The 17990-nt window shown below is 40.3% G+C and overlaps 1 pseudogene; it reads left to right on the top strand.

Annotated features, from left to right (window-relative positions):
• The first annotated feature begins 786 nt into the window (after nt 1–786).
• Nucleotides 787–2240, top strand: LOC118020700 (annotated as a pseudogene).
• The last annotated feature ends 15750 nt before the right edge of the window (nt 2241–17990 follow it).

Below are 17990 nucleotides of genomic sequence, written 5' to 3'. Positions count from 1 at the left end.
CCCAAGAAGGTCCCAGGGAAGGAGGGGAAGCTGGATTGAACTGGATTGTGTTCAACTCTTAAGAATTCCAGGGCCCTGCACTTCCAGTGTTAGTTCTACTTTTTAATGTATGTGCTGCCTTCCCAACTGGAATCCTTTAAGAGCAGAGGTCACGTGGCACAGACCTCAGTAGAATCTTCTGTGCTTAATGCAGCACCTGCCATGCTGTAGCCAATATGCCTTTGAAGAGAAAGATGAAGCAACTTGCCCAAGCCATTCAGCTAGTAAATGGTGGACCCAAGATTTGAACCATCTCCCATACCTTGTGCATCATGGATTTCCCACAGGGACCATGTTCTGTGTACCAAGTGAGCTCTCTTTCCCCTTGGAGGTTGCACTCACTAGGCTTTCCATCATCCCAAACAAGGCATTTTGTGTCCCCCCTCTACCCCCCCTCCCCAACCACCTCACCTGCCACCCCCAACACATTCATTCTGCCCTCTCCCAAACAGACTGTGGTTCTGGACCCAGGGAACTAAATCTACCTGTAATGGCTAATACCTCTGTAAGCAAGAAAGCACTTTTGTCGTTGTTGTGTGCTAATTTTGTTGGAGGTGTTTGGACGATGTTCTCAACCCCAGCACTTCGCATTTGGAAGCCCTTCCAGATATAAAAATCTTTCAGTGTAAAATGAAAAGGCATGCATGGCCGGGGGCGGGGCGCCCCTCTCCCCCTGCACGGTTGGTTCCACGCGCCGTCCCGCACCCCTGAGCACCACGGACATCCCCGCGGGCCGCGCAAAAGCGGATGGCTGGACACCGCCTGGCAAAGGGATTAGCAACAGTGTCTCTCTGCATGACCTTGGCCTCTGCGGCCCGCAGGCCCAGCAGCTGCCCCAACATCTCGGCTGGTCAGAGCCCATCTTCCTCATGTGGGTTTCCTCCAAGCTTCATCATGTCAGATTTGAATGGCGCCGCGGAGGACCCCCACAAGAAGGCCAGGACGTCTCCGTACCCTGGCTCTAAAGTGGAGCGAAGCCAGGTCCCCGACGAGAAAGCGAGCGGCCCGAGTACAAGCCTGTCGACTACACTGCGGGTTCTGTCTTGGCCCGGCCCATGTGGGCAGGCCCTCCGGTGGGCGAAAGGAACTTCTCTCCTAAATTCAATGAGGAGGATGGGCATGTTGAAAGAAGGAGCCAGAATGGTTTGTATGAGGTTGAGAATGGCAGACCTAGAAACCCCGCGGGTCGGACAGGGCTGGTGGGCAGAGGGCTTTTAGGGTGGTGGGGTCCCAGTCATGCTGCAGATCCCATCTTAACCAGGTGGAGAAAGGACAGTAAGGGAAAGAAAACTATCCATCCTTTTTCTGAGAGAAACGTCCTGCAATTTGTAGCCATCAAAAGGAAGGACTGTGGAGAAGGGGCCATCCCAGGGGGCATGGTGGAGCCAGGAGAGAAAATGAGTACCACATTGAAGAGAGAATTTGGGGAGGAAGCCATGAACTCCTTACAGACATCTAGAGCAGAAACACAGGAGTTGGAGAAACAACTGGGCAAACTGTTCAGTCAGGAGCACTTTGTGGTCTATAAAGGTTATGTGGACGATCCCTGAAACACAGGTAATGCGTGGATGGAGACAGAGGCTGTGAACTACCACAATGATATAGGTGAGATAATACAGGTGAGATAATGGATCATCTTCCTCTGGAAGCTGGTGATGATGCCAAGAAAGTGAATTGGGTGGACATCAGTGATCAACTCAAGCTTTTTGCCAGCCATTCCCAATTTATTCAACTTGTGGCTGAGAAACGAGGTGCCCACTGGAGGGAGGGCATGGACTCCAACTGCCGTGAATAGTGACTTGGAGTCTCACAGAAGCCCAAGGTCTTCAAATGGACATGGGCGTATGTGAAACAAACAACCCAGAACTCCCCCTGACCAGGATAGGGAACTTCTTTTGGTGATTATTTGCAAAACTGATAGCACTATGAGGGCTTTGTGTCAGGGAATAATATTAGACAAATATAGGAGATCAGGATCACAAACTTCCGGTTTTCCAGTCAGAAGAGGAATATAGTCACCTGTCGTATATGTTGTATACTTGGCTTTTAACCATATTATGCAACTAATGCTCTTTGAAGAGTCATAGGTGATACAAAGATAACTTCTTACAAATTATAGACTTTACTTTTCAGCTAGCTTGCATTTGTCACTTTTTTTTTCCTACTGATGTGTTAGAGGGTGGTCTAATCTAATGTATAACCTGATTTTTTTGGATAACATTTGTTTTTCAAATTGAGTTTTATGTGAACTTACATTCATTGCTTTCAAGAATGAAAGCTCTCTGGTTATTCTTGTTTTTAGGATCTTCAGTTTTATGGGAAAAGTTTCATCTCTATTTTATTCATAAGAATCAAGTACTTATGAATGAGCCAGAAAAATAAAATGCAGCAACAAAATGAGCTTAATACCCAGCCCTCTGGTTATCAGAACTATTTCTGAACAGAATGGACGAAGCCCAGGATATGTGTTTCCTCTCATCTCAAAAGACTCAATAAATGTGAGCATTTGTCTCTGAGGGAGAGATTAGCATTGCAAGATGTTTCTTAGGGACAGGTCTTGGGACGAACTCCTGGGGAAGGGCGGAGGAGGAAACCTGATTGGGTAGAGTGAGACATTGAAGTTGAAGCCCAGTGAAGGCATCAGCCAACCCCACCTGGAGCTCTGGAGCTGGAAGGCCCTTCTAGCCACCCTGAACTGGGAGTTCAGGACTTTAAACCCCTTTTTGACCAGTCACTGGATGTGGGCTGCTCCTGAAAGGAGGTGTGACCTTGGGAGAGACAATTTCCTCAGCCAAGGCAATCCCAACAGAGGGCTTGCAGCTGAAGGTCATCTTCTGGTAACACTCCTAGCAGCTAAGAAGGGGGATCTGGGAAAGGGGAGGGCAGGGGCATTACAGGGTCTACCACATATTATTATCCCAGCTTTATAGATAACAACAGAGGCACAGAGAAGTTATAGAACTTGAACCAAGTTTTACAACCAGTCAGTGTTGGTGGGAATAGGCCATGGCCTGTGGGGTGCCATGGCTTACCTCCTTGACACTGTACCAGTCCCTCCTGCAGTTACACTCTTATAGTCCCCAGGTTACCTGTGCAGTGTTCCTTTAAAAAAGAAAAGAAATTATTATTATATCTCTTCCTACCTGCACATTTAGTCAGAGTTCCCTTTTCTAAACCTGAAGGACATGTGCATGGTCTCTATTGTTTTTCTCTTGAAAGATGTATTTACATGGGTGACGATGATTATAAAAAGGTTCACTCATGGATGCCTAGCATTGTTCATGCTCAGTAACAAATTTAATACACTGCTTTTCTTTGTGAATTCTATAACGGCTTGTTTTAGGATGGAGCCATTTGTTCTACATATTAGTTTCATTCCAGTAACTTTTCCAGGTGAGATATGCTCCCTGTCTATTTAAATAATTGAGGTACCTGGTTGACCAAGCATATTTTGAATGTTCCTCAACCTACTTCATTATTTTTTTTCAAAATCTAAGCTCCTAAAAGAAAATACACTTATGCTTACACACACACACACACACACACACGTACACGCACACATTAATCAATGCAAAAAAAAAAAAAAAACCCTGAAGTAACAAAGATCTAATGTCTCAAATTTAATATAGCTAGAACAGAATTCTTGATTTTTTTTTTCCCCAAAGAACTCTTGATTTTTTTCTCCCAAGAAAACTGTTCCTCCGTCAATCTCCCCTGGTAACTGGCACCAAAATCTACACAAGTTGCACAAGAAAACAAGGAATTATCCTAGATTCCTTGCTTTCCCTCACTTCCCACATCCAATCCATCTGCAAAATTTTGCTCTACCTCCAAAAAAATATATCCCAAATTATTCCCTGCTTTCTGCCTTCACTGACCACCCTCGTCAAGCCACCATCCCTCCTTCTCTAGACCTATTGCAATCACAATTCTCACAGGCCCTCCTCCTTCCACTCTTGCCCTCTCACAGGTCAATTTCTATGCAAAAAAAAATTGAGGTGACATATTAAAGAATGTCAGTTATATCATGTTCCATCTCTCTTAAAACCATGCAATGGTTTCTTTTTGTACATGAACTAAAACACAAACTCCTTACCCAGGCCTACCTGTTCTGAATAGTCCCTATGCTCTAGTCTGATCTGGTCACATTCTATCCTGGGCTAATCTAGCCTTTCTCTTCCTGTCATACTTTCTATCTGCTTCTGCCTCAGAGTCTTTGCTTTGCTTTTCCCAGCCTAGAATGTCCCTTCCATATCTTCACAAAGTGGGCCCCTTAGGTCGGTCAGGTCTCATTTAAGTAACACTTCCTCAGAGAGAGTTTTCCTGGCCACTTAATCTAAAGTAGCCTACGCAATCTGTTTTCACTCTCCCACCTTGTTTTATTTTCTACATAGTATTTAGCACCAGCTGGAAATTATCTTGTATATTTCTGTCCGCTTACAAGTGATTCTAGAGATTTTTTCTGTCTTATTGACTGCTACACCACCAGTATCTAGAATAGTGCCTGGCATGTCCACAAATCATTTGCTGCTAACAATTTTCTATATACTCGTCTTTTTTTTTAAGTGTATAAATGTGATCACATTATCCTTCATCTAACTTTCTTATTTAAAAAACATTTTATCTTGAAATAATTTTAGACTTACAAAAAAGTTGCTAAAGTAGTACACAGAGTTCTTGTATAATCCTTCACCCAGCTTCTACAAATGTTGAGAACTTATTTATATAATACAACTATTGAAACCTGAAAATTAACATTTAATTTAATATTTTTTACTATTAACTAATCTCTGGATTGTGTTCAAAATTTTCTAATCATCCCACTATTGTCCTTTTTCTGTTCTAGAATCCAAGGATTCCACAATTCATTTAATTGCCACGTCTCCTTTATTTCCTCCAAATCTGGGAACATTCCTCTTTTTGTCTCACATGACTTTGACACTTTTCAAGGTGCTGGCCAGTTGCTTCGCTAGAATGTCCTACAATTTGGATTATTCTAACATTTTCTTATGAATAGGTCAAGGTTATACATTTTTCGCTCAAATACCACAGACATGATGTTGTTTGGCTAAACTTTTATACTGAAAAAATTAAGGTGTATTTTTCAGTGCAATCACTACTAGATACTAAATAGTATATGCTATATTTTATTTACAGTTTTTTTAAAAGTAGGCTCCACACCCAGTGTGGGGCTTGAACTCATGACCCTGAGATCAAGAGTTGCATGCTCTACTGACTGAGCCAGCCAGGCATCCTAGTACATGCTATATTTTAAAATGTCACTGTGGGATCTGTACTTCTGAAACAAATAATACAATATATGTTAAAAAAAAAAAAAAGAAGAAGAAGAAGATAGCAGGAGGGGAAGAATGAAGCGGGGGAAGTCGGAGGGGGAGACGAACCATGAGAGACTATGGACTCTGAGAAACAAACTGAGGGTTTTAGAGGGGAGGGGGGTGGGGGGATGGGTTAGCCTGGTGATGGGTATTAAAGAGGGCACGTTCTGCATGGAGCACTGGGTGTTATACGCAAACAATGAATCATGGAACACGACATCAAAAACTAATGATGTAATGTATGGTGATTAACATGACAATAAAAAATTAAAAAAAAATAAAAATGTCACTGTGGAATTTCCAACCACTTTATACTACTTTTAACCAGCATTTTTACATTTTTATGCACACACACACACACACACACCATTGAGTGTGTGTATTCTAACCCTTCCACTCCTCTGTAAGAGAAGGTGTCCAGGAAGCTCTGAGTTTCATTCACTATACTCTTTATCCTCTTTCTTGAAGTTCATGAGATGACTCTTGAATGATGTGTTCTACCACTCTATCAGTTACCTCTTTCTACCAAAAAAAAATCCTGCAAACAATCCTGAAACACTGTAGCTTGAAACAAAAAACATCTATTTCATAAGTTTGAAGGTTGACATGGCTGGATTTGATAGGGTGTTTTTTTCTGGTCATGACTGGGACTCATGTCTGGGAATTGGCTGGCTTTTGGCTAATCTAGGATGACTTCAGATAGGATGATTAAAGAGAATCATCTCTGCACCACATGTGTTTCATCTGCTATCAGGCTAATCCAGGTATGTTCTTATGGCAATGGCAGAGGGCAAAGGTCAAATGGAAACATGGAAGGGTTTTTGAGTCCCAGGCTCAGAACTGGCCCTGAGCCATTTCCCTGCAGTCTATTAGAAAAAGCAAGTCATAGGTCAACCGAGATTTGATGTGTGGGGAAATGACTCTACCTCTTTAGTGAGAGGAGGTGGAAAGTCACATGTCAAAGGGTATGGACACCGAGACATGTGAAAAATTGAGGCCATTTGATCACGCAATGGTTCTACATCTATTGTGCTTTTTTTCCTCTATCAGTTTTATTGAGATATAATTTACATACCATATAACTCACCCATTTAAAGTATACAACTCAATGGTTCTTACTATATTTGCAAGGCTGTGCAAGCATCATCGCAATCACTTTTAGAACATTTTCATCACCCTGTAAAGAAACCCTGTACCTTCTTCAAGATGCTTTCTCTGACTCCCATGCTAGAGTTAATCCTTTATTCCCCTGTGTGGTCTTGTATGTATTGTTCTATTGCAGAACTCTATTGCAATTTATTTTTATTGAAGCCCAACATTGTACTTTATTCAGTTTTTACATTCCCAGTATCTAGCACAGTGTCTGATTGATAGTAGGTGTTCAATAAATATCTACCAAAAAGAAGAGAAACAAGGTTTTGCCAGCTCAACCCAGCAGTTTACTCATTGCCATTTCTTGGGCCTATGGCAGAAGTCCAAAAGTATATGTTTTTACTGGTGCAACTTTCAGCCACTTTCTACACCTGGCGATGGTTGGGCAATTGTTCACTTTGATGAATCATTCCGGTTGCTCTCAGCATGCTGCTGAGCACTTCGCTTTTCTTTCTATCAGGGTCGTTATCAAATAAGATGACAAACTATTGAACGTGAAATTATGGGGAATTACAAAGTAATAGGGTGGGGAGGTTTGCTTCATCATCTGCTAGAAGTTTGGAACACACTGTCCCTGTGTACCTCCCATTTCCTTTCTGTCTAATAACAACAGGTACATTTACTCTGTGCCAGGGACTATGCACGCATCAGCATTAATGCTTTCTTATCGGGATCGAACAAAACACATTTTAAGACAGTCTCTTACGAAGCCAAGACAGATTTATCTATGGCACTTCAAACCAGCAGCTTTGTGAGAACAGAGGCTGGGCTGTCTTTCTTTCTCAGCATCTACTCATATGCATTTAGTAAGATCCTGAATGAAATATAAAAGCTAAAAAACATGTATCATGAAAGACTTTAGAGTGAAATAGGGAGTCAAATACAAATAAAAGCCATTTTATTCAGCTCTGATGAGTTTTTTAAAGCTAAGTTTACATATGGCAGTATACTTTCTAGGTGAGAAAATTTTTGTCTTTTGGGAGTTCTTGAAAGATTTTGATAGTATACACTTTAAAAATGGAAGATTGTCAAGGCTTTCCTCCTGGTTTGCATGTACTGTGAATACTAAAATCACATTTCAATGTGGTAAAGTTTGCTCCCAGATTTGTCACTAACTGGCTGTAGGAACTTGGGTAAGTTGCTTCATTTCTCCCAATTTCCTTGTAGCTTATAAATTCTATAAGTGTTAAATTGACAGATATGTGCAATACTTTTATATGTATGTTGTTGGAGAGAATATATGGACTTACACATTTATAAATATTATACATTTATAAAAAGCAACTTTTCAAAAACAGTAATAAGGATCTTTCTATGGGAGAAAACTGAATCCTGTTATGATTATAATTTCTTTAAAAATTAGTTTAAGAAAATTGGTTTATTAGTTATCTTTTTTACTTAGCAATATTACCTCAAATACATGGCTTAAGGCAACACACATTTCTTATGTCATGGTATTTATGGATAAGGAATCTGAGCATAGCTTAACTGTTTTAGGGTATTAAAAGGCCACAATCAAGGCATCAACTGGGCCTGCTGTCTTATCCGAGACCTGACTGGGGAAGGATCTGCTTTCAAGCTCATGTAGTTGGTTGGAAGTATTCGATTTTGTCCAGGTTGCCACACTGAGGGACTCAGTATGTTGCTGGCCGTTAACCAGAGGCTGCCCTCAGTTGCTTGCCACTTGGCTCCCCTCTTAGTCAGCCCACAGCATGATAGCTTGCTTCTCCAAAGCCAACAGGGAGAGTTTCCTAGCAAAACGAGCAACAGTGTTACACAATGTTGTCACACATATGTATTCATGTATATTCTGTCACATTTGCTGTATTCCATTGATGAGAAGCAAGTCACAGGTCCCATCAATACTCAAGGGGAAAGGGTCACACAAAGCATGAGCACCAGGAAGTTGGGATCAAGGGGACCACTTTGGAGTCTATGTGCCACAATTGGAAAATTACAAAATGTATATGAACAGTAAAGTAGGGTGAAATTCTAAGAGCGACACCATCCCCAAACAGGCACACATACAGACTTTCCAACAAGGGAAACACCCTGTCCTCCATTTCAGAAAATGCTGCCATCTATAGCTCAGTCTTCAAACCTGGGAGATACCCTTGGCTCTTTGCTCTCTCTAGCCATCCTACTCCCAACCCAATCCACCAATAAGATCCGAACATGACCATTCTATTTCCACTGTTTCCCCACTATTCACTTACCAATGTCTTTCCCCCAAACACGGTTTGACCATACCTCTCAACTGGCTTTCTGGGTTCCACTCTTGCCGTTTCTTATGATTCACTCTTCATACAATAGCCAGAGTGCTTTCCTTAAAACGTAAATCAGATTCTCCTGCTTAAAATCTTTCATTAGCTTCCCACTGGATGTAAATAAAGTCCAAACTCCTTTATCTGATCTATAGGACCCAAATAAACTGACCTCTGTCTATTTCTCTAACCTCATCTGTTCTATTTCTCTTTATACACAACTGCATTGTTAATTTGTTATAATGACATATTTTAGATCTCATAATCTAAAAATAAATAAGATTAGCATTATTAAATCTAACAGAATACAATATCACTTGAACAGAATAAAGTAAGTTTTAATAAAGCTAAGCATTTGAGACTAAAAAAAAATTTTAATGAAAGAAACATTATTTAGAAATAATGGCTTTATGGGTGATCCATTGAATCATGTATCAGATAATTTGATCAAAATGAGATATCTTAGGGCGCCTGGGTGGCTCAGTTGGTTAAGCAACTGCCTTCGGCTCAGGTCATGATCCTGGAGTCCCGGGATCGGGTCCCACATCGGGCTCCCTGCTCAGCAGGGAGTCTGCTTCTCCCTCTGACCCTCCTCCCTCTCGTGCTCTCTCTCATTCTCTCTCTTGCAAATTAAAAAAAATGAGATATCTTAAATTAGATATACTTTTGAAATGATATAAAATCCCAACTTAAACTACTAACATACATTGAAACTAAAATAAGGTAACATGTTTATCCACAAAGTGGTAAATTTTATTATTTTGGGAGGGGGTCAGGAAAAATTTATTATATATGTGGTTTATTAGTTCAGCTTAATCAAAATTGGAGTTATAAAATCATGTCCATAATAAATTCTAAAAGTAGAATTACACATTCATAGAAGTTAGTTTTCTTACATTTCTTATTGGTTAAAGCCAGGAAAATACACTTTCTAATTATGTGGGTCCAAATGATTCATTTATCATAGACTACCCAAGCCACCTGGGTGTGTTCACCCAGACAAATTTAATCTGAATTAAATCTGAATTTAACAGCTCAGTAGTTGAATGAACTTGTTCAGTATATTCAAACTCCTGAGCCTGTTTGCTCATAAGCAAACAGGGATAATAATACCTACCTCTTGAGTTATTTTAAGGATTAAATGAGGCAACTTATTTATTGGCACATTCATTGTAGGTACCTGTATAAGTTGTCCTCTCTTTTTCATCACTGCTTGGCTAATCAACCTGAGAGTACCATAGATTGATCTCTTTTCTATTTCTATTCCCCTTATGTTAGACCCAGGATCAACTTGGGCAGAAGAATTAGAAAAGTATCATAAAGGCAGAATCATCAAGACTTGTCTGACATAGAGGAAGAATAAGACGGAAGCCACATAGGAGTCCACGATTTCAACTGGATGTGATAAATTATATAGGCATGCTGAAGGAATTTGCATTTATTTGTGGATAGGTAAATCATGGACCATGACAGAACACTTCAGTAAGTGATATTTTTTACTTATTGAATAATCTATGCCACTGTACCCCTCCCCTGTGTTTTGAATGTAATGAGTATTAATTTGAAATAGGAAATCTATGTGGTTGTTTAGGGTATTTTAGAAAAATTGTCAAGTATTGAATGTAATGCAAGTTCATTACTTATATTTCTCACCAGAAGTAGTTGTTTTATCAGATGAGTATTATTTCATTATTATTTCATTTCCAGAGCAACAGGGCCTTTTGAATATCTCAGATTACTTTTGGGAAAAAAGACATTGCAGTTACTTGCAATTTAATGAAGAAAATTCTTTTATGGCTTCTCACTTTGGGATGCTGTTAGATTGTGTTGGCATGGTGTAGGGAGAATCTTCTAAGTTCTACAAACTCTTGGTGGTTTTTAACTTTGTCTTAGATTCTAAAATATCACTGTATAATTTTTAGCATGGAGAGGCACTATTTCATTAACTTAGCCTGATTGGGTTAATAACCTACCAAAACAAACTCAATGAAAATTCTTTAACTTTCTTTTTTAACCCTGAAGCCAATAGCTTATTCCTTGGTTAACCATGGTGTGCAATAATAGAAGATATATATATTGATCTCTGCCCTGTTTCTGGCACAGAGCTCCTAAAACCTGTGTAATTTCCTAAGGGAAAAGAGCACGAGGAGTATCTTTTGTTTCATTGACGTGACTCTGGGTGGGGTCCTGGATGGGTCCGGGACAGGGGCTGGTCACCAGAAAGACAAAACCATGATTAGAAGCTTGGAATTTTCAGCTCCACTCCCTCATCCTCCAGACAGGAGAGAAGGGCTGGAAATGGAGTTGGTAATTGATCATGCCTATGTGAGGAAGCCTCATAAGATCCCCATAGTATGGGGCTTGGGGAGCTTCCAGGTGGGTGAATACATATACACCAGGAGGGTGACGTACCTTAACTCCATGGGGACAGAAGCTCCTGTGTTCAATTCACTCCCAGACTTCTCCTTATGTATCTCTTCATCTGGCCCTTCATCTGTATCCTTTATCATATCCTTTAGTAAACTGGTAAACATAAGTGTTTTTCCTGAATTCTGTGAATCACTCTAGCAAATTAACTGAATCCAAAGCGGGGGTTGTTGGAGTCTCCAGTCTATAGCCAGCTGGTCAGAAGCAAGACGATAACCTGGGTTTGTGCCTGGAGTCTGAAGTGGGGGATGGGATTTGGGGGTGGGCAGTCTTGTGGGACTGAGCCCTTAACCTGTGGGATCTGAGTTGTCTGCTGGTAGATAGTATCAGAATTGAGTTAAATTGTAGGACACCCACCTGGTATTAGAGAGACTTGGTTGGTGTGTGGAAAAACCATGTATTTGGTGACCAAAAGTGAATTTTTTTGTGTGAGTAGTAAAGAAGAGTCACAGGGAAGAGGCACACAGTAGGGAAGAGTGTGTTTTTCCCTGCAACAGAGGTAGACAGAACTGAATTTTTCAGTACATATGAACACGCAAATTCTATCTTCCCTTTGGGTTTGTTGACAGGTAGGGTGACCAGCTGTCCCAGTTTGCTCAGGCCTGTTCTGGTTTTATCACTGAAAGTTCCACATCCCCAGAAGACCCTCAGCCTTGGGCAGACCAGGATAGGTGGTTACTCTATCAGGTTTGTTAGACAAAAATGTTTATTGAGCACCCACTTCATGCCAGGCTTTAGAGTTACAGTGTTGAGCAAAACACACACTGTCCCTGCCCTCAAGCAACTTAGATATATGCAGCTAGTCCACCCATATCACATGGAAATACAACCAAGATGAGTAAGCAGACAGGGGTAGATTGGGCTTTGACCACGTGATTAGTATATTTTAAAATTTCATTTTCCAATTGGTTACCACTGTTATGCAGGAAAGTCCTATTGATTTCTGTATATTGGTTTCATATCCTGCCAGTGTGCTTAAATCTCTTAAATTGGTAATATATTTAGATGCTCTTGGATTTTCTGTATTACAGAATCATATTTTCTGTGAATGAAAATTCATTTTCTTTTTTTCTAATTCTTTCATATCTTATTTTCTTATTTTATTGCACTGATTAGGACTTCCAGAATGTTACTGAATAGAAGCAGTGATAGCAGACATCCTAATCTTGTTCCTCATTTTAAAGGGAAAATTACACATTTTATCATTAACTATGATATTAGATGTGTGTGGTTGTTTTTTGTTTGTTTGTTTTGTTTTTGATTTTTTTTTTTTTGGAGAGAGAGAATGTGCATGAGCGAGAGGGGGTGGAGGGGAGAGGGAGGAGAGAGAATCTTAAGCAGGCTCCATGCTTAGCACAGAGCCCGAGACAGGGGTCTCGATTTCACAGTCATGACCTGAGCCGAAATCAATAGTCAGTTGCTTAACAAATCGAGCCACCCAGGTGCCCCTTAGATGTGTTTTTTTTTTTTTTAAAGATTTTATTTATTTATTTGAGACAGAGAGAATGAGAGAGACAGAGAGCACATGAGAGCGGGGAGGGTCAGAGGGAGAAGCAGACTCCCCGCTGAGCAGGGAGCCCGATGCGGGACTCGATCCCCAGACTCCAGGATCATGACCTGAGCCGAAGGCAGTTGCTTAACCAACTGAGCCACCCAGGCGCCCTCCTTAGATGTGTTTTTAAGAAGATAATCATTATAAGGTTAAAGTTTCCTTCTGGTCCTATTTGCTAGAAGTATATTTTTCATTAATTTCAGAGGTAGAATTCAGTGATTCATCAGTTGCATAAAACACCCAGTGCTCATCACATCAAGTGCCCTCTTTAATGCCCATCACCCAATTATATCTTCCCCCTACCCATCTCCCCTCCAGCAACCCTCAGTTTGTTTCCTAGAGTTTAGCATCATATGATCCTCTCAATCGATGCAGAAAAATTATTTGACACAATACAGTATCCTTTTGTGATAAAAACTCTCTACAATGTAGGGATAGAAGGAACATACCTCAATATCATAAAAGCCATCTATGAAAAACCCACAGCGAATATCATCCTCAATGGGGAAAAACTGAGAGATTTTCCCCTAAGGTCAGGAACATGACAGGGATGTCCACTCTCAACACTGTTGTTCAACATAGTACTAGAAGTCCTAGCATCAGCAATCAGAAAATAAAAAGAAATAAAAGGCATCCAAATTGGCAAAGAAGTCAAACTTTCACTCTTCGCAGATGACGGAATACCCATTTCTACCCTATGTAGAAAACCCAAAAGGCTCCACTCCAAAATTGCTAGAACTAATATAGGAATTCAGCAAAGTTGCAGGATGTAAAATCAATGCACAGAAGTCAGTTGCATTTCTATACACTAACAATGAGGCAGAAGAAAGAGAAATCGAGGAATTGCTAAAAGCTTTATTAGAAATCACTGTTGAATTTCATTGAGCATTTTCTCTGCATCTATTAAGACAATTAGAACATTTTCCTTTTATTCTATTGATAGGATGATTTAAGTGGCAAATCCCATATATTCTTGAGATAACTCATGTTGTTCATGGTACCATGTTTACATGTGGTACATAATTTGCTAATGTTTTATGTAAGGTTTTGCATTTTGGTAAGGTATAATATTAACCTAAATTATTGTTTCTCATACTGTCATTTTCTGGTAAATTCTTGTGTATCAATTAGCTTTTGCTGCATAAAAGAAAAAAACAAAAACCACTTCATAACTTAGTTGCTTAAAACACAAACATTTATTATTTTACGTGATTCTCTGTCAGCTATGGGTAGTTTTTCTGATCAGAGGTCAATCAAGTGGCAGCTTGGCTGGGCCTGGATGATCTGAGATAGCAACAGACGTGTCTGGTGCTTGGCAGGATGGTTGATTTAGGAAGCCTTGGTTGAGAAGGTCTGTCCCTGCTCCATATGGTCTCGAACCCTCTAAAAGGCTGGCTCAAATTGTAACTTTTTCACATGCTAGTTTCAGGGTTCTCAAGAGCTACAAGAAAAAATAAAACCCAAATATGCAAACACTTTTCAAGTCTCTGTGTCACATTTACTCCTGTCCCATTGGCCAAAGCCAGTGACACGGCCAAGTCTAAAGACACATGAGAGGATAACACAAAGGATGGGAATTATTGTGGCCCTTCTATTTATTTATTTATTTATTTATTTTTAATTGTCAAAATTTTTTATTATTATGTTAATCACCATACATCATTAGTTTTTGATGTAGTGTTCCATGATTCATTGTTTGCATATAACACCAGTGCTCCATGCAATACATGCCCTCTTTAATACCCATCACCAGGCTAACTCATCCCCCACCCCCCTCCCCTCTAGAACCCTCAGTTTGTTTCTCAGAGTCCATAGTCTCTTATGGTTTGTCTCCCCCTCCAATTCCCACCCCTTCATTCTTTCCTTCCTTCTATCTTCTTCTTCTTCTTCTTTTTTTTTTAAACATATAATGTATGATTTGTTTCAGAGGTACAGATCTGTGATTCAACAGTTTTACACAATTCACAGCACTCACCATAGCACATACCCTCCCCAGTGTCTATCACCCAGCCACCGCATCCCTCCCACCCCCCACCACTCCCGCAACCCTCAGTTTGTTTCCTGAGATTAAGAATTCCTCATCTCAGTGAGGTCATATGATATATGTCTTTCTCTGATTGACTTATTTCGCTCAGCATAATACCCTCCAGTTCCATCCACATCATTGCAAATGGCAAGATTTCATTCCTTTTGATGGCTGCATAATATTCCATTATATATATACCACATCTTCTTTATCCAGTCATCTGTTGATGGACATCTTGGTTCTTTCCACAGTTTGGCTATTGTGGACATTGCTGCTATAAACATCGGGATGCACATACCCCTTCGAATCCCTACATTTGTATCTTTGGGGTAAATACCCAGTAGTGCAATTGCTGGATCGTATGGTAGCTCTATTTTCAACTTTTTGAGGAACCTCCATACTGTTTTCCAGAGTGGCTGTACCAGCTTGCATTCCCACCAACAGTGTAGGAGCATTCCCCTTTCTCCGCATCCCCACCAATATCTGTCATTTCCTGACTTGTTAATTTTAGCCATTCTGACTGGTGTGAGGTGGTATCTCATTGAGGTTTTGATTTGGATTTCCCTGATGCCAAGCGATGTTGAGCACTTTTTTATGTGTCTTTCGGCCATTTGGATGTCTTCTTTGGAAAAATGTCTGTTCATGTCTTCTGCCCATTTCTTGATTGGATCATTTGTTCTTTGGGTGTTGAGTTTAAGAAGTTCTTTATAGATTTTGGATACTAGCCCTTTCTGATATGTCATTTGCAAATATCTTCTCCCATTCTGTATGGAACCAGAAAAGACCCTGAATAGCCAGAAGAAAGTTGAAAAAGAAAAGCAAAGTTGGTGGCATCACAATTCCGGACTTCAAGCTCTATTACAAAGCTGTCATCATCAAGACCATATGGTACTGGCACAAAAACAGACACATAGATCAATGGAACAAAATAGAGAGCCCAGAAATGGACCCTCAACTCTATGGCCAACTAATCTTTGACAAAGCAGGAAAGAATGTCCAATGGAAAAAAGACAGTCTCTTCAACAAATGGTGTTGGGAAAATTGGACAGCCATGTGCAGAGGAATGAAACTGGACCATTTCCTTATACCACACACAAAAATAGACTCAAAATGAATGAAAGACCTAAATGTGAGACAGGAGTCCATCAAAATCCTAAAGGAGAACACAGGCAGCAACCTCTTCGACCTCAGCCGCAGCAACTTCTTCCCAGAAACATCACCAAAGGCAAGGGAAACAAGGGCAAAAATGAGCTATTGGGACTTCACCAAGATAAATAGCTTTTGCACAGCAAAAGAAACAGTCAACAAATCCAAAAGACAACCGACAGTATGGTGGCTCTTTTAACAAATAATCTACCACATCTTGAGTCTTCCCTAATTCTGAGATCGTTTTAGGACTTTTTAGGCCAAGGACCAAGAATTTCCTACAATCACTTTTCATCACCCATAGCCTGGCAAATAGACTAAACTAAGACCTCTTTTTTTTTTTTTTTTAAGATTTTATTTATTTATTTGACAGAGAGAGAGAAAGCACAAGCAGGAGGAGTGGCAGGCAGAGGGAGAAGCAGGCTCCCCGCTGAGCAGGGAGCCAGATGAGGGGCTCCATCCCTTGACCCTGGGATCATGACCTGAGCTGAAGGCAGACGCTTAACTGACTGAGCCACCCAAGCATCCCTAAACTAAGACCTCTTTAAACTGCTACCGACATGGAGAGTGCCAGAAAAGTCATATTAAAGATATGCAGGTATCAGCTAATAAAACAATAAATGTACTGTAGTGCTTAGCATTTGTCCTTCCTTTTTTCCTTCCTTCCTTTCAAGTGCTTATATGGTACTTATCATATGGTAGGCATTATGCTAGGAACTGGGGTAGAATGAAACCCTGTAGTTAAGATTTCAGCAAACAAAGGGACAGAGAATTACCAGGTTACAAAAAATTCTTGATGAAGGACGGGTTGACATATAAAAGAGGGTGAAACATCTGTGTGAGGAGCAGCATGATCGGTAAGAATTTAAAAATCTTATTATTTTGGCATTATCTATAAAAAATGTGCATATATACAATTGGTCATACAAGGTGTTAGTTGTAGTATTATTTGAAAAAACAAAACATTGGAAACAATATTAATACACATAGGTATAAATGATTATATAAGTTATGATATATTCATATTATGGAATACCATGAATACCACGAAAAGAAAAACGTAGAATTATATGAATCGATGTGGTAAGACAGTAATACATTATTGTTGGTAAAAATTCAGTTTTAAAATAATATGCATGGCATAATATTATTTTATTAAAAATCTATATGTGAACAGTAAAGTGTGCATGTGTGTGTGTGTGTGTGTGTGAAAATAGAAAAGATACCAAATTTGAAATGATAACTATCTCTGAGAAGTGAGATTAGTGGAAGGGTACAATGGGGACCTTTTTTACTTTATATATATTTTGGGTACCATTTTAATTTTTGAAAAAAGAACAGGTATTACTTTGATAATTAAAAAGTCTTGCTAGAAAAGCACTAGCAAGAGGATTGAGGATTGGCTGAGGTGGGGGGGGAGCTAATCTGAATGCTCACCTCAGAAATGCTGGGATAGCCAGGCAGTCCATCAGGACCCCCATTTGCATGGAGGACTCTATTTCTGGGATAAATGGTGAAGGGACTTTGAAGGTGACAATCAGATTTTAGGATATGTGGGTCATATAGCTCAACAGAGAAGAGATAAAGAGCTTCCCAACCTCTGGGATCAGTATGCCCCCAGGAAGGTGAAGTATTTACTGTGAGGAGAAAAAATATATATGTATGAGTGCTCAGTACGTGGATGGCGTGACCTGAAGTCATGTCTCCTACCTCCATCCTCACTTTGCAGAGTTTTCACCAAATCCCTCCCCTGGGGGGACCAAGCAAGACAGACAGGCCATCCTAAAAGCTAAAAAATATCTGTAATCAGCCTTTCTGAGACCTCAAAGACTGGGTAAAAATATTGTCCCAGCTTCTGGAACTTCTTCAGCGATGGCAATAAGGGCAGTGGAGTCCGGCACCAAAGGCATGCCCACAGTGTTGGGGTGGAGTGGGGTTCCAGGCGCGTGTTAGAAGAAGCAGTGCAGAATGACCACAGTTGAAGATCCCACCAGAAAGGCATACACTGGGAAGTACAGGGTGTCAGATATGACGTCTTGAGGTACACT

This window comes from Mirounga leonina, unplaced genomic scaffold, assembly GCF_011800145.1.
Source record: "Mirounga leonina isolate KUSES-001 unplaced genomic scaffold, KU_Mleo_1.0 Mir_114, whole genome shotgun sequence".
NCBI classification, from domain to species: domain Eukaryota; kingdom Metazoa; phylum Chordata; class Mammalia; order Carnivora; family Phocidae; genus Mirounga; species Mirounga leonina.
This window is presented reverse-complemented; position numbering and strand designations above follow the sequence as displayed.